General features: G+C 35.4%; 1 long non-coding RNA gene across 1 annotated transcript in view; it reads left to right on the top strand.

Annotated features, from left to right (window-relative positions):
* The first annotated feature begins 306 nt into the window (after nt 1-306).
* LOC126961379 (uncharacterized) overlaps nt 307-21,904 on the top strand; it is a 65,006-nt gene continuing 43,408 nt past the window's right edge. Inside the window, exon 1 of the long non-coding RNA XR_007728287.1 lies at nt 307-773. This is a non-coding gene — a long non-coding RNA (uncharacterized LOC126961379). The remainder of the gene's footprint in view (nt 774-21,904) is intronic.

The following is a 21,904-nucleotide window of genomic DNA, read 5'->3' as shown; positions in this document are numbered from 1 at the left end:
GAGGCTTTGCTCTTCTGCTCTTCACAATAAATCTTGCTGCTGCTCACTCTTTGGTTTCGCACTACCTTTATGAGCTGTAACACTCACCATGGGTCTGCAGCTTCACTCCTGAAGTGAGCGAGTCCACGAACCCACTGGGAGGAACAAACAACTCCAGACGCACCACCTTTAAGAGCTGTAACACTCACCGCAAAGGTCTGGGGCTTCACTCCTGAAGTCAGCGAGACCATGAACTCACCAAGACCATGAACTCACTGGAAGAAAGAAACTCCGGACACATCTGAACATCTGAAGGAACAAACTCGGGACACACCATCTTTAAGAACTGTAACACTCACCTGGAGGGTCTGCAGCTTCGTTCTTGAAGTCAGAGAGACCAGGAACCCACCAGAAGGAACCAAGTCCGGACACACTTTCCCTATTAGTGTTTTTGGTTTTAAAGTGGATCACTTATAGACAGCATATAGTTGGATTGTGGGCCGGCCTTCCTTCCTTCCTTCCTTCCTTCCTTCCTTCCTTCCTTCCTTCCTTCCTCCCTCCCTCCCTCCCTCCCTCCCTCCCTCCCTCCCTCCCTCCGTCCCTCCCCCACCCCATCTCTCTCTCTCTCTCTGTCTCTCTCTCTCCCCCACTCTTTCTGTCTTTTTCAAAAACATCTTGCTCTCCCAACCAGGCTAGAGGTGCAGAGATATGATCAATGACGGCTCACTGCAGCCTCAATCTCCAAGGTTCAAGTGATCCTCCCACCTCCACCTCCTGAGAAGCTGAGACCACAGGTGCGTGCCTAGCTAATTTTTGTATTTTTTTTGTAAAGATGAAGTTTCACTGTGTCCAGGTCGGTGGTCCCAAATGGAGTTCAAGTGATCTGCCCACTTTGGGGATCATGGTTTTTTAAAATCCATTCTGTCAAATTTGTCTTTTGATTGGAGAGTTTCATTTATATTTAAAGTAAATATCAATAAGGAGGAACTTAATTCTGTCATTTTGTTATTTATTTTCTATGTGCTTTATATTATTTTAGTCCCTTATTTTCTACATTATTGCCTTCTTTTGTATTAAGCTGACTTTTTTCAATGACTTCTCATTTCTTTTGTGTATATTCTATAACGATTTTCTTTGTGGTTACCATGACGGTTATGTTTAAGGAACCAGTTTAACAACTGATTTTTTTCTTTCTTTTATTGTCCTTTTCAGTTACAGAATTTTGGATGGGTTCTTTTTGCTTTTCTACCTCTTTGTTCATATTTCCACTGCATTCATATATTGGGTTTTTTAAAATTTTTCTCTATGTCTTCCTTTAGTTCTTTGAGCATCTTTAAGACAATTGTTTCAAAGTCTTTAAAAAATTGCCATCAGGTTTTTCTCAGAGTTGGTTTCTGTTGTTTTATTTTTTCGTTGGAATGAAACATACTTTCCTGGTATTTTTTCTAAGTTTTATTTTAGGTATAGGGGGCACATGTGTAGGTTTGTTACATGGGTATATTGTGTCCCAGGGATTTGGTGTACAGATTGTTTCTTCACTCAGGTAATAAGCATAGTGTCTGAGGTAGTGTTTCAATCCTCACCCTCCTCCATCCTCCACTCTCAAGTAGGCTCTGGTATCTGTTGCTCCCTTCTATGTGTCCATTTGTACTCAATGTTTTAATTCCCACTCATAGTTGAGAACACGCAGTATTTGGTTTTCTGTTCCTGCATTAATTCATTTAGGATAATGGCCTCTGGCTCCATACATATTGCTGTAAAGAACATGATTTCATTTATTCGTGTGGGTGGATGCATAGTATTCCATGGTGTATATGTGCCATATTTTATTTATCCAATCCAGCATTAATGGGCACCTAGGTTGCTTCCATGCCTTTGCTGTTGTGAATAGAACTGTGGTGAACATACACATGCATATGTCTTTATGGTGGAACAATTTCTATTGAATGCATACCCAGTAATGGGATTGCTAGGTTGAATGATAGTTCAAGTTCTTTGAGAAGTCTCTACACTGCTTTCTGCAGTGAGTGAACTAATTTACATTCCTACCAGCAGTGTATAAGCATTCTCTTTTCTCAGCAACCTCACCAGCATCTGTTATTTTCTGACTTTTTAATAATAGCCATTCTGACTGATGTGAGGTGATATCGCATTATGGTTTTGATTAGCATTTCTCTAGTAATTAGTGATGATGAGCATTTTTTCATATGCTTGTAGGCCACATGTATGTCTTTCTTTTAAGAGGTGTCAAAGTGTCTGTTCATATCTTTTGCCCATTTTTTAATGGGATTATTTTTTTCCTTGTTAAATTCAGTTTCTTATGGAGTCTGAATATTAAACCTTTGTTCAATACATAGTTTGCAAATGTTTTCTCCCATTCTGTAGGCTTTCTGTATACTCTGTCGATACTTTCTTTTGCTGTACACACATCTTTAGTTTAATTTGATCCCATTTGCCAATTTTTATTTTTGTTCTAATTGCTTACTTTTCTGTTTTTTGTATGCCTAGTATTTTTTTCTTGAAAACTAACCATTTGAATCTAACGATGTTGTAACTCTGCAAATCAGGTTCTCTTCCTTCCCAGGGTTTTCTAGGATTTTTGGTTTGTTTTGCCTTTTGTCTTCTTGTTGTAGGCTCTCTCCATGCTGAGAATCAAGCTAAGTTGTATACCTAAGTCTTCTACAGGATTTTCTGAGCCTGTGCCTTTCACTAGGCAGTGCAGTGACTTTTTAATTTGCTCTATATATGTACTTGCTTTGGAATGTTGTAGTCTTTAATGTTTGGGTCCTAAAAGGAGAAAATGAGAAAAATAAAGAGAGAATTTTAAAAAAGCATCAGCCCTTTAAACATACTAGAAGTTGTTTTTGTTAGGGATTGTCTGGGTCCTAAAAGGAGAAAATGAGAAAAATAAAGAGGAAATTTTAAAAAAGCATCAATCCTTTAAACTTCCTAGAAGTTGTTTTTGTTAGAGATTGGAGGAGCTTGCAACAATGAGGGGCAAAGTAACAATGACTGGTCACATCTATATCTACACCTCTGGGATTAGAAGCAGCCATTGGTAATGAAAACATGAGTATCAAAGATTTTGAGAACAAGGTTCTTACTTCCCACCACAGCTCCTGAAAGCTATGTTCAATCTGCTCCATGAACGTGTACACAACTGCCTGCCACAGGACTGGAGGCTGGTGATGGGTGGCTGCTCATTAGCTGAGAACTGAAATTGACCACAGTTAACTGCAATTTACCATCCAAGCTTTTCCCTGGAAGTTGTAAATTTTCTATAAACTACAGTTACAACAGATAAGATTTTTTCAGGGCAATAGTTGTCTCTATTTTTTTTTTCTGAAAGTCAGCCTTATTGATGTAAAATTTACTTACATATAAAAATTACCCTTTTTATAATTCTATGAATTTTGACAAATACATAGTTGAGTGATGAATATCACATTCAAGGTATAAGAATAGTCCTATCATCCAAAATGTTTCCCCCTAAGCTGTTTTAAGTCAATCCACTTGCACACTCCTAGTTTCAGAAAATAACTATTTTTTCTGTCCCTTTAATTTTGTATCTTTCGGAATATATAAAATATATTTTGTATATAAAACACATTATGTGACTTTTGTGTCTGACTTCTTCCAGTTAGAATAATGCATGTGAGATTGTTGAGTAATAATCTATTTTGATATTATATCACATCAATTTACTACACATTGCTTATCCATTCACAAGTTGATAGACAATTGGATTGTTTCCAGTTTGGCAATTATGAATAACACTTGTTTAAACATTTATGTACAGGATTTTGTGTGCATATGGGTTTTCACTTCTCTTGGGATTATGATAGGGATGCATAACAAATTAAGTATTTGATTAACTTTCCAGGAAACTGCCAAATAGTTTTTCACAGTCACTATTCCATTTTGCTTACCCAACAAGAACATGTGAGAGTTCCAGTTGCTCCATTCCTTTGCGGCATTTGAAATTGTTGTTTCTTTAAAGCCATTCTAAGAGAAAAGACGTGGTATCACATTGTAGTTTAAATATCTATTTTCATATTAATAATGCTGGGTGTCTTTCCTATGCCTATTTTGCTTATTTTTCATTTCGTATATCTTCTTTATTAAAATGTCTATTTTAATCATTTGTGCATTTATTATTGGGTTATTAGTTTATTATTATTAAGATTTGAGTGTATAGTTTCATATTTGGGAAAACAGCTTTACAATAGATAAGAATTTTGAAAAATATTTTCTCTAAGTCTATGACTTGTGGTTTCATTTTTTAATATCTTTTAAAAAGAAAAAAATTTACTCTGAGTCTAATTTATTGATTTTTTCCTGTTTTGATCCAAGCTGTTCCTATTCCATTTAAGATTCTTTTTCTAAACCAAAGTAACAGAAATTTTCTCTTATGTTTTCTTCTAAAAAGTTTATAGTATTTTGGAACAGACCTCCAAGAATCATTCTTTTGCATAAGGATGTTCAATCATTTCAGCACTAATGTTGCCATATGAAATTACATAACATTGGGAGTGATATCTCATGATACGTGGAGGTCTTTACCACACTCAAGATGTGAAGATTATACAGGGTTTAATAATTGGGAGATTTTCATAAAATTGTGCCTCCCACTTTGCCAAACTCAGTGATAATATGGGTTTGGATCAATTTCTGGATCTACTCTGTTTTATTAATCTATGTCTCTGTGTTTTTATCAATACCACATCAATTGAAACTTACCAGAAAGCCTTGATATCACATAGTGTATAAGTCCTCTAAATTTTTTCTTTAAAAAAAAAAAAAGTTGTTTCAACTATTTTAATTACTTTGTTTTTCCAGAAACATTCTAGAATCAGTTTGTCACTGTATACAAAACATCTGCTGAGATTAAGTCCATAGATAAAGCTGGGGAGAGTTGACATTATAATGGTATTAAATCTTCTAATCAATTAACACAGTACATCTGTCCATTTATCTAGGCCTCATCTACCTCCCCTTAGCAATGTTTTGTAGATTTGGCATACAAATCTTGCACATATTTTATTAGATTTACACCTTAGTTTTAGGGGGATTATGGTATTTTATTGTTGTTATTTTAATTTTTATTTTAATAGTTTTTTGGGTACAGATGGTTTTAGGTTACATGGATGATTTATTTAATGGCGATTTCTGAGATTCTGGTGCACCTGTCACTTGAGCAGTGTACACTGTAACCAATATATAGTTGTCATTTCTCACTCCATCTCAACGTTTTCCCTGAGTCCCCAAAGTTTATTATGTCATTCTTATGCATTTGAGCTCTCGTAGCTTAGTTCCCACTTACAAGTGAGAACATACAATATTTGGTTTTCCATTCCTGAGTTACTTCACTTAGAATAATGGCCCCCAACTCCTTCCATGTTGCTGCAAAAGACATTATTTCGTTCTTTTTATGGCTGAGTAGTATTTCATGTATACATATACCATGTTTTCTTTATCCACTTGTTGGTTGATAGGCACTAAGGTTGTTTCCACATTTTGCAATTACAAATTGTGCTGCAATAACATGTATGTGTATGCGTCTCGTTCATATAATGACTTCTTTTCCTTTGAGTACACACACAGTAGTGGGATTACTGGAACCAATGGTACTTCTACTTTTAGTTCTTTAAGGAATCTCCATGCTGCTTTCCGTAGTGGTTGTACCAGTTTACCTTACCACCAGCAGTGTAAAAGTGTTCCCTTTTCATGATATTCACACAAACATTTATTATTTTTTGACTTTTTAATTATGGTCATTCTTGCAGGAGTAAGGTAATATCTCATTGTGGTTTTAATTTGCATTTCTCTGATAATTAGTAATGTTGAGCATTCATTCCTATGTTTCTTGACTGTTCACGTATCTTCTTTTGAGAATTGTCTATTCGTGTCCTTTGCCCACTTTTTGATGGGATTATTTTTTTCTTGGTGATTTTTTTGTGTCCCTTGTAGATTCTGGATATTTGTTGGATGCATAGTTTTATAAGTACTTTCTCCCACCTGGTGGGTTATCTGTTTACCCTGCTGATTATTTCTTTTGCTGTGCAGAAGCTTTTTAGTTTAATTAGGTCCCATTTATTTGTTTTTGTTTTTGTTGCATTTGTTTTTAAAGTCTTAGTCATGAATTATTTGCAAAAGTCAATGTCACACACTTGGTGTGTGGGCAAGTTTATTGTCTCGTATAGGGTTGGAATGGCAGGGATCTCTTGAAGCTTTCCTTGTTCTCTCATACCATACACTTTATTTATTATTTTCTTCAGTATTTTATTTACTGAGTTGGTTATTCTGGCTTTGGGCCAATAGGGGAGGTATCCCTGGGTAGTTACCAGTTGTAGCTAAGGCAGGTGGGTAGATGTAATACTTGGGGGCAGAGGTTCCAGCCTTGATGAAGGTAATTGGAGGCACTTTTAATTAGATGGGCTGAGCTTTTATCAGGGTGAAGAGTGGAAGCTTCCTCAGATCTCCTTGCAGACCAGCAGGACAGCTCTCCACCTCACAGCCTCATGCCCCTCCCAATGTTCCAGTTATTCAGATCAGATAGGCACCTCTTTTCATCTGTAGAAATGTTACATTTCAAGTAGAGAGGAATTGTGACTCTGTCTCTTGTGCAGGCCTGAATCTGGGGAGTGCTCCTCCTGTGGGGCTGCAATCACTCTGAATTGTTCCAGGAAGGCTGTTCATAGGTGCACCCATGCTGTATTCCCATGGGACAAGTCCCAGCTGTGTTTGCAGTGGTCTACCAGAGAACCCCTTCTCCAAGGCCATTCACAATCACAGAGACTGTTGGGGTAGAGAAGCAGACTTTCCCTACTGTGCCCAACACTGTAAACGCTCTGCTGTAAGAAACTTCCCACAAGCAGAAAGATCTGGGGCTCGAGGTCTGCTGTTCAGATTCTTTTGTACAATGGGTCGTTCCCTTGATGTGGTGCTCTCCCTTTAATGTAGGAATGGGGCTTCCTGTGAGCTGGACTATAGTGATTGTGATTGCTCTGCTGGGTCTAGCCACCCAGTGGGGCTATGTGACTCCAGGCTGAGAAATGTCTGCGAAAATCCAGTGATGTGACCTGTCTTTAGGTCTCCCAGTAGTGGATACCAGCAGATGCTCTGATGGAGGTGGCAGAGGAGTGACGTAGACTCTGTGAGAGTCCTTGGATGTATATGGACTTAGTGTGCTGGCTTTCTTGAATGCTGGTTATACTACTAGTAAACATGTCAGGTAGACAGACTCAGGACCTCTGGTTAGCCAAGGTGTTGCAAGTAATAGTGTTAGCTGAGGTCCTGCAGCTATTTTCTCCTTCCTGGGTACAGTGTTATTCTGCCAGGAAGTGCTGTAATGGCCTGAGTTTCTTGGCCTTTAGCCAGGAGATAGTGCTTGCAAGAGAGCACCAGTTGTAGTAGTAGCAGTGGGATTTGAACTTGCACTGCATTGTCCAGGGGAAGTATTCTACTTTCTCAAGTGATGGACAGGGCCATAAGCTCCCAAAAGTTTATGATCTTTTTGTTAAGAGTTTTTCGCCTGTCTTATGGAATAAGCTAAAGCCTTCTACTTCTTTCAAAGAGTCTGTGAATTGTTTTAGTTTTCCTGGTAAGTTTCTATAGTGTTTCTTGGAAAACAAATTCACAGTGTGAATCTCTACACACTATTGTGTCCTTTCAAGTGAGAAAGACACACTAACACTGCTTCTTATATGCCATCTTGAAAAACAGTTGAAAAAATAAAAAATAAAAATAAAAAAACGGTATTTTAAATGGTACTTTTTTTTGTCTTTTTTAACTAGAAATTTTATACAGATTTTATTTATTTATTTATTTATTTTTTAAATTATTTATTTATTTATTTATTTATTATTATTATACTTTAAGTTGTAGGGTACATGTGCATAACGTGCAGGTTTGTTACATATGTATACTTGTGCCATGTTGGTGTGCTGCACCCTAAATTTCCAAATTGTTACTTGTAATATAAAAAATGCAAATAGTTATTTTTGTATGTTAATCTTGCATCCTACAACTTTGCAATACTCCAACTAGTTTAAGTTTTGGTCCATCATGTGATGTTTTCTGTATCAACAATTATATTATTTGTAAATAGATGGGGGTGTTTTGTTTTGTTTTCTTTTATTATTGAGACAAAATCTTGCTCTGTCACCCAGGCTGGAGTGCAGTGGCGTGATCTCGGCTCTCTGCCAACTTCTGCCACCTGGGTTCAAGTGATTCTCATGCCTTGGTGTCCTGAGTAGTTAGGACTACAGGTGCTTGCCACCATGCCTGGGTAATTTTTTGTATTTTTAGTAGAGATGGGGTTTCGCCATGTTGGCCAGGCTGTTCTCAAATTCCTGACCTCAGGTGATCCAACTGCCTCAGCCTCCCAAAGTGCTGGGATTATAGGTGTGAGCCACCACGCCTGGCCAAATAGAAAGGTTTTCCTTATTTCTTCATTTACTGTTGTTATACCTGGCCTTACAGAGTTAGTACTATCCTTGTGTACCATTATCCCAGGATATAGAGTCACCACTGCATGGTATCTTATTCCCCAGAGCCCAAGTTGCCACTGTGACCTGTTAGTTCCAGGTCTTGAATTGTAGCTGTGCCTTGCTCCCCAAGTACAAAGCTTCCAGAGCACTCCTTCTTCCCCAGTGCCATGGCAATGGACCCTGCTCCCAGTGGTCTGAATCATAACTACACCCCAGCCCTCAGGGCTGTAGTTGTTGGAATGTCCCTCGGAGGAACAGACACTGGCTTTATGAAAGAACTGCATCTAATCATGTCTTGGAAGGTTAACATGCACCTAGGTACTACAGTAGTTCTATAATCTGGAGCCCAGGAACTTGGCTCCACAGATGCTTTCAGAACATGTTCCCTGGACCCCAGTTCTGCCATGGCTGCTTGTGGGCTGACACCAAGAAAGATCTTCTTATCTAAAACTCCTACTATTGGGAAGACAAGAACAAGAAGATCCCTAAAGCCTTTTCTCCAGTAATAAGTGCAGCTACTGTCACTGCCACAAATTCCTGCAGCCTAGATCACTGAGGCACCACAGCTGTTGTTGATGTTGATCAAAACTGAACAAACTACTCAGAGACTACACGTTGTCCTGTATGGAACAAGGGTCAACACACCCTGTCCAATCAGCATGCTCAGGCCCATCAGCGGGTGAAAGTGTTCCCCTACCAAAGCCACTCTGTAAAGTTCAGAAGAGATGACTGGACCCAAATGCACAGATATTAATGCAGGAACACAAGGAAAATGAAAAAGCAAAGAAATATGACACCAGCAAAGGAACACAAGCATTCTCCAGTAACTTCCCACAAAGAAATATTAATTTATGAATTGTCTGAAAAGGAATTCAAAATAATGATCTGAAGGAAAGTCAGACAGATGCAAGATAATACAAACAGATAAGTTAACAATATCAGGACAATTTACAATCTGAATGAGAAATTCAACAAAAAGATATTATTTACACACAAAAAAACCCACCAGAAATCTTAGAGCTGAAGAATTTAACCAATAAAGTAAAAAAATACAATAGAGAGCTTCAACACCAGACTAGATCAAGCAGAAAAAAGAATCTGACTCTTGAAGATAGGTATTTTGAAATGACTCAGTCAGAGAGAAAAAATGAAAAAGAGTGAAGACAGCCTACACAAGTGATGGGATGCCATTAAGTAAATAGTCACATTATGTGATTTCACACAGGAGAAGAGATATAGAAAGGGACAGAAAACTTATTTAATGAAATAATTGTTAAAAACTTCTCAAGTCTTAGGAGACATTTAAACATTCATAGCCATGAAACTTGAAGTCCCCAAACAGATACAACCCAAAGACATTTTCATCAAGGATGCTTATAATCAGTTTCAAAAATTAAAGAAAAGGAAAGAAGTGTTAAAGCAGCAAGAGGAAAGTCTCAGGAAAGCCTCATTAGATTATCAGCATATTTCTCAGCAGGAACTTTGCAGGCCAAATAGAGAATGATATTATATATTCAAAGTGCTGAAATTAAAAAAAAAATCAGCCAAGAATAGTACACCCAGGAAACTGTTCTTCAGATATAAAGAAAAAATAATGTCCCAGACAAGAAAAAGCTGAAGAAATTTATTTCTGCTAGACCTGCCTTCAAGAATGTGTAAAGGAGTTCCTCAAGCAGAAAAGAAAGGATGGTAACTACTGCCATGATTACATGTAAAAGTATAAAACTCACTGGTAGAAGTAAATACGTTGTCAAATTCACAATATTTCAATATGGTAATGGTGGTGTGTAAATCATACATATCTCTACTATGAAGGTTAAAAGTTAAAGCTGTTGAAAATTACTAAAGCCAAGGCTGAGTGCAGTGGCTCATACCTATAATCCCAGAACTTTAAGAGGCCGAGGTGGGTGGATCACTTGAGGCTAGAAGTCCGAGACCATTCTGGCCAACATAGTAAAACCCCATCTCTACTAAAAATATAAAAATTAGCTGGGCATGGTGGTGCATACCTGTAATCCCAGCTACTCAGGAGGCTGAGGCATGAGAATCATTTGGGCCTGGGAAGAGGAGGTTGCAGTGAGCCAAGATGATATCACTGCACTCCAGCTTGGGCAAGACAGTGAGACTCTGTCTCAAAAATAAAATACATAAAAAATTAAACAATAAGAATAATAAAAATCACTAAAGCCAAAATAGGTTGTTAAGCAATACACAATATTAAATAATATAAATTGTTTAATCAAATACATAAATTTAGAGTGGGCAGTAAAATCTAGAGTTTTGGATGTGACAGAAGTTATCAGCTTAAAATAATTAATTATGAGACATTTTATGTGAGCCTCATGATAACCACAAAACAAAAACTACAGGAGATATACAACCAATGAAGTTGTAGGAATCAACACTTAACACTAGATAAAATTATCAAATCACAAAGTAAACAAGAAAGGAAAAAAGAAACAAAAGAGCTACTAAACAATGAGAAAGCAATTGAAAATGGTAGGACTAAGTCCATACCTATTAATAGCAACCTTGAATGTAAATGGATTCAATTTTCCAATCAAAAGACAGAGTACCTGAGTGGATTTACAAACAAGATCCAAGTATATGCTGCCAACAAGATACTTAAGCTTACCAGCACATATGCTGGAAGCAAGAGGATAGAAAATACCCCATGCAAATGGTAACCACAAGAGAGCACGAGTGGCTAATTTATATCTGATAATGTAGATTTCAAGCCAAAAACTTTCAGAAAAGACAAAGCATGTAATTATTTAATGATAAAAAATCAATTCAACAGTTTTAAATATATTAGTGCCCAACATTGGAGCACCAGAATACACAAAGCAAACATTAGTGAGCATAAAGGAATAAATAGATAACAATAGAATAATACTAGGGGACTTCAATACCCCACTTTGAACAAAGAATAGATCAATAAAACAGAAAAATAATAAGGAAATATTGGACATGAATTGCATTTTTGACCAAATAGGCCAAACAGACGTGTAATATTTTCATCCAATGGCAGCAGAGTCACATTTTTCTTTAATGGACGGGGAGCATTCTCTAGAATAGACCATATATTAGGTCACAAAATAAGTCTTAACAAATTTCAGGAGACTGAAATCATATCTAGCATCATTTCAAACCACAGCGACATGAAACTAGAAATCTATAACAGGAGAAATAATGGAAATTTTACAAATATGTGGAAATTAACAACATTCTTCTAAATAACCAATGGATCAAAGAAGAAATCAAAAAGGAAATTTACAAATATCTTGATACATCATGAGACACACAACAGCAATAAATGCCTACATTAAAAATTAAAGAAATACCAAATCAATAGTCTGACATTACACCTCAAGGAACCAGATAAAGAAGAAAAAACTAAACCCAAAATTGGCAGAAAAAAGGTAAAAAATAAAAGTCAGAACAGAAAGAGAGTAAAATAGAGAACAGAAAAAAATCAATAACAATGAGTTCTGAAAAAAATTAATGTAAATTGACAGACAGCTAGTCTAAGAAAAAAAAAGAAAAAACTCAAATAAATAAAATAAAAAATAAAAGAATCATAAGGCAGTATTTTGAACAAATACGTACTAACAAATTGGATGAGTGAATGGATAAATTCCTAGAAAAATACAACATACCAAGATTGACTGAGGAAGAAATAGGAAGCCTGAACAGACCAAGAACAACAAAAAGATTGAAGAAGTATTCAAAAACCTCCTGACAAAGAAAATCTTAGGACAAGATGGTTTCACAGCTGAATTCTACCAAACATTCAAATAAGAATAATACCAATGCTTCTTAAACTCTTTCTAAATATACAGTTATAAGGAATAATTCCAGATGCATTTTATGAGGCCAGCATCACCTTCATACATAAGACAGACAAGGATAATACGAGGAAAGCAAACTACAGGCCATTTTCTCTGAATATTGATGCAAAAATTCTCAAGAAAAGTTTACCAAACCAAATTTAAAAACACATCAAGAAGATTGTATATCATGGCAAAAAGGATTTAACCCTGACATGAAAGCCAGGGTTAACATATGCACATTAATCAATGTGACACATCACATTAAGAAAATGAAAGATAAAAACAACATGATTATCTTAGAGGATGCAGAAAAAGCATTAGTCAAAATCTAATATTGTTTTCATTACAAAAACTCTCAACAGTTTAGATATAGAAGAAAAGCTCTTCAACATAATAAAGACCATTTATGGAAAAACTCAGCATAATCAACAAGAAACAACTGAAAGTTTTTCTATTAAGATCCAGTACACGACAAGGATGCCTCCTCTCTTTACTTCTATTCAACATAGTACTTGAAGTACTATCAAGAGCAATCAGACAAGAAAAATAAAAGGCATTGAAATCAGAATGCAATGATTAAACTATCTGTATTTGCAAATGGCATGATCCTGTATGTGAAAAACTCTCGGGATTTTTAAGAAAACCTGTTAGAATTAATAAATGAATTTAGTACAGTTGCAGGATACAAAATCAACATGGAAAACTCAGCTACGTTTTTCTACACTAATAACAGCCTAAATGAAAAGGAAATTGTTTCTTTTTTGCCATTTCCAGAGTTTTTTATTTCTTTTCTAGTTCAACAATTTTGTCTATGATATTTTTCTTCTACCTGAAAATCTTCCTTTAATATTTGTTAAAAGACACATCTGTTGGCAAGAAGTTGTCTCAGATTTTTTTCTGATAAAGTTTTTATTTACTTTCATTATACAATGAGGTTCTTTCTCTGGACATATTTTTCTTTCTCAGCATCATCTGCTACTGCTGTGCCCCACACTCCCTGAAATAAATAGCAAATTTAGTCTACTGAGAGAAAATAAAATTAATTACAACTGTATTTGACTCTTCATACTTCTTCAAAAATGCCAGGCATATTCCCACCTCATGCCCTTTCCACTGGACATTCCCTCTTACTGAAATTCTTCCCCAGATATCTATACAGCATATTCCTTCAACTCCTTCAAATATTAACTCAAATATGATCTTTTCAAAACAATGTCACACCCACATAGTAAAAGCACTCTTTTTCCTTCTTACTTTGCTTAATATTCCCTTCTAAGATTTACCACATGTTATCATAGTATATTACTTACTTTTTTTTACTTTTATATTAATCATATCATAGTATATTACTTACTTCTATTTACCTGTTTCCTTCCACTAAAATAGAAAATAATAATTTATGTCTCTTTTTTTTCACTGCTGCTCTTAGAATAGTGTCTGGCAAATAGTAGGCAATCACTAAATATTTATTGAATGAAATGCTAATTTGTGGTCGACTTCATGAATTACATTAAGTAACATATGTAAAACACCTGACATTTAATGTGACCTTAGTAAACACTTTTGTGTGTACAAGAAGCAGTGGTAGACACATATTATAAATATATTATAATAAACTGGTATATATTTTAGGCTTTTAAGTTTTAATGTCTCTGTTATAAGTGAAAATAATAAGTAAGTACATATTTTTAAATTTTATCCTCATATGAGAAGGTTAAGGTAGTGAAAAACAATGCACATTTTAACATTGTTGTGTGTGTGGGGGGGGGTTAAGTATGAATAGAGTTTTTCTCTATAGACATAAAATCATACTAATACTAATTTTCTATGTACATAAAACTTGGATCTAAGGCAAGCCCATTTTCAAGGTAGGAGTAGAGATTAGCCTTCTAATTAAAACTGCAGAAAGGAATGGCCATGAATCCATGTAAACTGTAAATATATTTACCCCCAATTTCCTACATTCCTGTGAATGAAGTAAAAAGAGATTTCTGAATGTATTCCTGATAATAATTGATAATTAGACTCTGCTCACTTAGACTAAGGTTTTTTTTTTCTTTTTTTCCTGAGAATGAAAAGTATGTAAAATGTGTAGTTATCTTGGAAAATTCAGAGAAAAGAGTAACATTCCATCAGAGTGACATAAACAGATAAAGAAAAAGTAGTTGTCTATGAAGGGGACCATAGGGCACCAATGAGGTTTAGGGTGATATAGAGACCTATTTTGCACTGAACACACTTTGTACCTGTTGATTTTTAAAATCATAGGCATTTATAATATATAAAAATAAATAAAATGCAGTAATTTCATTTATGGATGTATTCATCTGAGTTCTTCAGAGCAACAGAACAAAAAGCTTATGTATATAGAAAAATCTTTATTTTAAGGAATTGGGGGCTGCACAGTCTGAATCTACACTGTGGACTAACAGGCTGGAAACCCAGAAGACCTGATGGTAAAGATGTACTCTGAAGACAGCATGATGGAAAATTCTCTGTTGCTCAGAAGGCCAATCTTTGGTACAATTCAGACCATCACTTGATTGGATGAGGTCTACCCACATTATGAAGGACAATCTGCTTCCTCAAATTTCACCAATTTAAATGTAAATTTCACCCAGAATCACTAGGTTAAAAAAGCACAGATTAATCTCCAATATATTAAGCTGAAAGAAAGACGCCTTTCATAAGAGAGCACAGAAGGTGTGATTTCACTTATATGAAGTTCTAGAACAGAAAAATCTAATCTATGGTGGAAAAAAATCAGATCGGTGGTTGCACCTGTTTAGGTATTGATAAGGGAGCGGCATGGAGAAACATTCCAGAGTGATGGAAATGTTCTATATCTGGAAAGGAATTTGCTTTCCTGAGTTGTATGCAATTGTCACACCCATTGAATGGTATGCTAAAAATATGCATTTCATTATGTAAAAATTTTACCTGAAAAACTAAAAATAAATATTGAGCACTAGTTAATGATATGCATGCTTAAGTATTTACAGGTAGCTACATTTCAGCATGGATATCATTAACTAGAATTTAATATTTGTTTATTATTTACAACCTACTTTAAGATGCATTAATTCATTTAGATGGATTTACGGATAAACAATTGGACAGATAGATGAATAGTTATGTGAGAAAGTAAATATGGTAAAGTTACCTATGGGACCTATATCGTGGATATATGGGTATTCATTGAACACATTTGTATTTCTCCATGTTTGAAACTTCTTAAAATAAAATGTTAAGACAAAAAGAAAACATAAATTTAAAAATTACTTTTAAAAGTATCTCCCTCTATGCATTCAGCATAATTGGCCCTCTTTGGCTAAATTAGAAATCCATTTTCCTAATTATTTAACATTCAAATATAAAATATCTACAAGGAAAAACTGCAATAAAAATTTCATGTACCATTTTCAATTCCATTTCTTGCTAGAGAGTAAATGCAAACCACAGCAAAGACTATAGCACTACTTGTGAAAAAAATCCACACGATTATTCCCTTTAACAGGGCATGAAAGTGAGAATCCCAAAGAAGGGTTCAAAAGGATCTAATCTCACTGCCCAAAATGTAATCTCGTTGTTTTTGTAAACTATTAGAACTCTAGACCTACAGCCACGACATTTTATATTGAAATGTTGCAAACAAAACATCATTTGCATCACTAGAATTCTCTAGTTGAGATCTCTGAGTTCTTCAGGTAGAAATGGAATGACATTAGTCAACACTTTAGTCTGATTCCAGATTGCAAAATGAAGGATGAACTTGTATCACATATTTGATTCCAATTTGTACAAACTGGTCAGTGATTAGGCAAAGTAAATCTTGGATAAAAGAAATGTCTTCTAACTTACCAATGGCAATTTCAGATATGAAATAAAACATTACTTATTTCAGATAACTTACATTATGTCAATAACTTTGCATAAATGATAGTGAACTTCACTATAGGCACTCTATTATAATTAAACAAAGGCTCAATGGGAAGTCTTCTGGATCCTCTTCCCACTTTTACTTCTCTGTTACCCCACTTCCAGTGTCCTTAGGGTAATACCCACACAGTAATCCATTCAGACACAGTAATCCATTCAGACAACATTGATAATGTTGAAAAAGTAGTTTCCAATAATAATGCATCAATGCCCTTTCATTCACATAGCCCTTTGCCATTTTAATGTGCTTTGGAACTATCCAGCTCACTAAGACTTGATAAGGTGATGCTGCCTACAGCACTAGCTTTCAACTGTTGTTCAAATGCAACCGCATGAAGGTGACTTAGGTTGCTTATTTCAAAAGCAGGTTTATAAGACCTACCCCTCAACTACTCAAACAGAATTTTGTAAGAGGGCATCCAGAATCTTCTTTCTTTCTGTCTATCTATATAGGTATCTAGATATCTAGATATCTATATCTGTCTATCTAATCTGTCTGTATATGTATACATCTATCTATCTATCTATCTATCTATCTATCTATCTATCTATCTATCTGTCTATCTCTTTTTAAGTGATCCTTTCAATCAATAAAGTTTAAAAATCACATTTTTCTTACTAGTTCTACCAATTCTTGGCCTGAGAATCTTGTTGGCAATTGTTATCTGAGGTCTAGCTGATTGAGACAACCAACAATCCACAACACGTGAGGAACATTTGAACACTGGAACCAAAAGAAGACAAAAGGATTAATTAAAAAATACATTAGTATGCATAATAGGATGGCTTTTTCAGTGTATGTGTATATGGAAAAGAGAAAAAGAGAGGAGTGGAATTTGAGGTACAGTAATACCTACATGATTCTGGTTGTAAGGCCTAATTATTTTTTCCTAGAAATTAGTAACAATACTTACTAAATGAGGCTAAGGACATATCTTTGTTTTTTCTTTCTTTGTCATCCTGGGTCACTCTGTTTTTCTATCTCTGATTTGCAGTGGAATAGTGGCTTTATAATATCAGCTATGACAAACTAACACAGGAACAGAAAACCAAACACCAAGTGGGAGTTGAACAATGAGAACATATGGACACAGGGAGGGAACATCACATACCAGGGTGGGGGGTGGGGGACATACTGTTGGTGGGGGGCGAGGGACAAGGGGAGGGAGAGCATTAGGACAAATACCTAATACATGCAGGGCTTAAAACTTAGATGATGGGTTGACAGGTGCAGCAAACCACTATGGCACATGTATACTACCTATGTAATAAACTTGTATGTTCTGCACATGTATCCCAGAACTTAAAGTAAAATTTAAAAAAAATCAGGTATGAGATTCCAACGTTGAGAGACAATTCTCTGTAAGTCTCTTTTATTCTGCATGCCTTGCAACAGAGGCACCAACTGCTTTTGTTCTGAGCTATGTTTTCAAGAATATTTCTATAACAAACATCCTTGGAAAATAGAGATAATGTCTTCCTCCAGGGCAAAGACCAGGTTTTCTTAATACTCAGTGTAAAAGATTCAGGTTTACTGTGTTCAGGGTTTTATCTTCTGTGATGCAACCCATTACATGTACAGGTGTCACCTGGCCCTCTTCACTTCACCTGGTGAGAATTGAGGATTAGGGTACTAGTGCAAGAAAAGACTGGTTCTTTAGCTACTGCTAGTGCTGTAAGTAATTCACTGTCCTTTGTCTCTAACCCAGAAGTCATGTGTCTTTGGCAGAATTCATGAATCTGTGGCAAGGTGATTTACTTGCTTAAAAGTAGGGTAAAATACCGGATTTTTCAGTTTTTGACAGGTAATTGCGTAACATTTTCAATTTATCTCTACTTTCTAAAAGTTCAGATAAAACAATAAGCCCTTGACAACTTTATTTTATAATTCTAATTATCTAGTTAGTAATCTATAAAATTCCAAGAAGCTCTTGCTGTTTCAAAGAAACAAACACTCTAGGCTAGGCATGGTGACTCACACCTGTAATCCCAGCACTTTGGGAAACCAAGGCAGGAGGATCACTTAAAGCCAGGAGTTCAAGATCAGCTTTGGCCAAAAAGTGAGACCCCATCTCTACAAAAAATAAAATACAATAAATTAGCCAGTTGCAGTGGCATGTACCTGTAGTTCTTCTGGCTCAGCTCAGAAGGTTGAGGCAGAGGATTCCTTGAGCCCATGAGTTCAAGGTTGCCGTGAACTATGATCATGCCACTGCATGCCAGTCTGGCTGACAGAGCAAAACCCTGTCTCTACAAAAAAAAAAAAAAAAAGAAAAAGAAAAAAGAAAGGAAAAAACATCTGAAAATCTCTTTTACAGGTAATTACAATCCCAAACATGGCATCTCTCCTTTAGCCAGGTCTACACTGTCATACATTATCTCTCTTGAAAGTTCTGATGCGTGTTTTTCTGGAGGAAAAAGCTGGCATTTTATCCCTGTTAGGAATTCATTTTATCCCTACTGGCCTCTGCATGTGCAGGAACTTCCAGGTTGAAGCTAAACTGAAATATCTTCTTCCATTAATTTTATGAGTGACTTTCTGAATGTCTAAGAAGTCTGACCATAGCTGCCTATGCAACTAGAAAGGAAGTAGGAAGGTAGCAATTTCTTACCAGTTTCATTTCTGGGTTTATGTATAGACTACCAAGCACTTTTTTTTTATTTTATTCTCTATTTTATGTAAATATATAGCCTCATCAACTTGAATAATTTTAAAGTTGAAAAAGATCTTAGAAGCCACCGATGTGCAACCTCCCACATTAAGCAGGCATGTGCTCTACTAACTATAAGCAGCCGTTGTTTAGTAATCTACAGTGATGGGAACTTATGGAATTCACATAACATGCTTATTGTGATTGAGTTAATTTAATAATTTAGCAGCACTTACTTATACTAAGTATAAATCAGTTATCATAATCATCTCCAGTTGTTAGTCCTATGCCTGTCCTCAAGAGCCACCACTGAATTAATTTACTCCTTCTCAAATATCATAAGCTATCTACTCCCAAACTAAACTTAACAAACTACAAAGAGTTTTTTAATGACATGTCTTCAAAAATCTTTGGTATCTAGCAAAATCCATACTCAAATGCCCTTCATATATGCTGAGCCCACAATACCCTACTAGCAAAACGTAATACTATATTACCCTTTTTGTGCAGATGTATCATATTGTTGATTTTTATTGTGTTCACAGTTAACTAGAAGCATCAGATCTTTTACACATGAATTTCTACCAGCCAGGTTCATCACATTTTAAATTCATGCAATTGATTTTTTTTTTTTTATCTAAATGCATTGTGCTAAGTTAGTTTGGTGGGTTTTAATCCATTTTCCATCCTCTTAAAATTCTTTTTGAATGTTATTGTTATAATCAAACTATTGGTACCTTTTCCAAATTTTATCATTTAAAAATCTGAAACAATGCCTTTTAAACCTTTACTCAAGTTATTGATTAAAACATCAGATGGAACAGAGCCAGAAATTTAAAAAAGCCTTTAATCTTCAACTTTAAACTTCTTTCATGGTTGACATGATCTTAAGCTCTATAATTTTATGTGTGAATATTTAAAATGCTTCAAATTTACCTTGTTTTTGTCAGCTAGGATTCATTTATTTATTTTATTCACAATGTTGCAATGATTTGAGATAATTTAATAAGTATCTTGCTGAAATTTGATAAACTACTCGATTAAATGTATTATAAAGTTTATAGTATTGGAGGGCGTTGTGGCTTACACCTGTAATCCCAGCACTTTGGGAGGCCAAAGTCGGAGTATCACTTGAGCTCAGGAGTTCAAGACCAGGCTGGGTAACATGGTGAGACCCAGTCTCTACCAAAAAAAAAAAAACAACAACAACAAAAAAAAACAAACTATAAAAATTAGCCAGGTGTGGTGGTGTGCACCTGTAGTCCCATTTACTCAGGAGGCTGAGGAGGGAGGCTCCTTTGACCCCAGTTCAAGGCAGCAATGAGCTATGTTTATGCCATTGCGCTCCAGCCTGGACAAAAACTTTGAAAACACGAAAAATATAGATAATGCCAGTTAACCCTATTATAAAGGTGGCTGTCTAAATTAGAAATGGTCCCAAGAGCCTGCATAATAACATACAGATGAACAAAGAAGTACAAATAAAATTCACATTAAACACATAGCTTCAACATTATTGCAAGTTAGAGAACACAAGCTTTAAATCACTTGTACATAGACAAATCAACATTAAATGCCAACAGAGATATCATTAGACTTCTCGCTGTCACTTCAAGACATTGGATGTAGGGAAAGGTGCTGAGTCTAAAGAGACTGCATGGAAAAGTGGAACAGAGAAAAAGAAACATATACACAGCAAACACCAAATCACTACACAAAGAAAAATCCAACACTGAACACAGGTCAGAAACCTGATGGTTGAAGGTACGAGCTATAGTTAAAAGATTTGAAAATATATGTGTCTGACATGGCAGTCATGGGAAAACATTACATCTAGGGGAGAAGAAGGTGAGTAGGAAGGGGGAGACATCCTTTTAAGCTGTAGTAGTGAAGCCAAATCAGGAATTAAGAGAAAAAAAATAAGACTATTAAAAAAATGAAAGAAAGAAACAAGACACATAAATTATTTTCCCTCACCATCACCACCACCAATATAAAAGTTATTAATTTAAAAAGTATATGAAACTAATAGAACAAAAAATGGTTTTGAAATACAAACACAATTTATCAAAAGGATAGAGTAAAATTAGCCCATTTCCATATAATGATACTGTATAAGAAAAACAGAAAGTGATAAACAATATATCTGATAAAAATCTCCCTCAAAAATCAACCTTAAAGTAGAAAAAAATTATACCACAGTACTCAAACTAAATAAAATATCCCACAAAAATCATTTCAAGATCATGCTTATATAATTAATTCAAAAATCAAAAACAAAAATAGGTAAAACAGCAAAAAAGGAAATGAACTGACTGCAGTTACTGAAAGTTAAAGAAAAAGATATACATGAAAATTAAGGTGAAAGCCAATTAATCAAGAATAGACTTAAATGAAAACTGATAGGGAGAATTAAATAGGAATGGGTTAACAAAAGTAATGAAAAAAAAGAGGAGATAAAGGACAAAAAAAGAGTCAGAAAGAAAGGGATTAAAATGGTCTATAGGCAAAGAAGATCTAACATAACAGTAACTGGAGTACCTGAAGAAGATTATTAAACAATGTAACAAAGACTGTACATTGAATTGTAATCCAGAGTTCTACTTTTGGCCACTATGAATAAACAAGGCTCAAACTAACAATCCTGCCTCAACAACACCGAAGACAATATAAAGAATTGTTTTCCAACACTGGAGATCAGGTAGTGAAGGACTGTGACCTATGAGGTAAAGAGAATACATGAGGTGAGCCTTATAATTACTCCCATTTGGGGTAGCAGAGTCCTGTGGGCTAAACTGAGTTGAGGAGGCAGAGATTAGAGCTTCCCTAATTCCTTCTCTGACGACCAATTATAAAAACACACACAAGACCACTAAGTGGACCTAGCTCAAAACCATTAGATGGAAATCTTAAGAGCAAAACTGAGATATCAACTTCTTCATTTTGTGAGGGAGATAACTTTTCAGTTTGAGTCCATGCAAATTAACTACTGGAATAAAAAGCCAACACT

The sequence above is a fragment of the Macaca thibetana genome, chromosome 8 (assembly GCF_024542745.1).
Source record: "Macaca thibetana thibetana isolate TM-01 chromosome 8, ASM2454274v1, whole genome shotgun sequence".
NCBI lineage: Eukaryota > Metazoa > Chordata > Mammalia > Primates > Cercopithecidae > Macaca > Macaca thibetana.
This window is presented reverse-complemented; position numbering and strand designations above follow the sequence as displayed.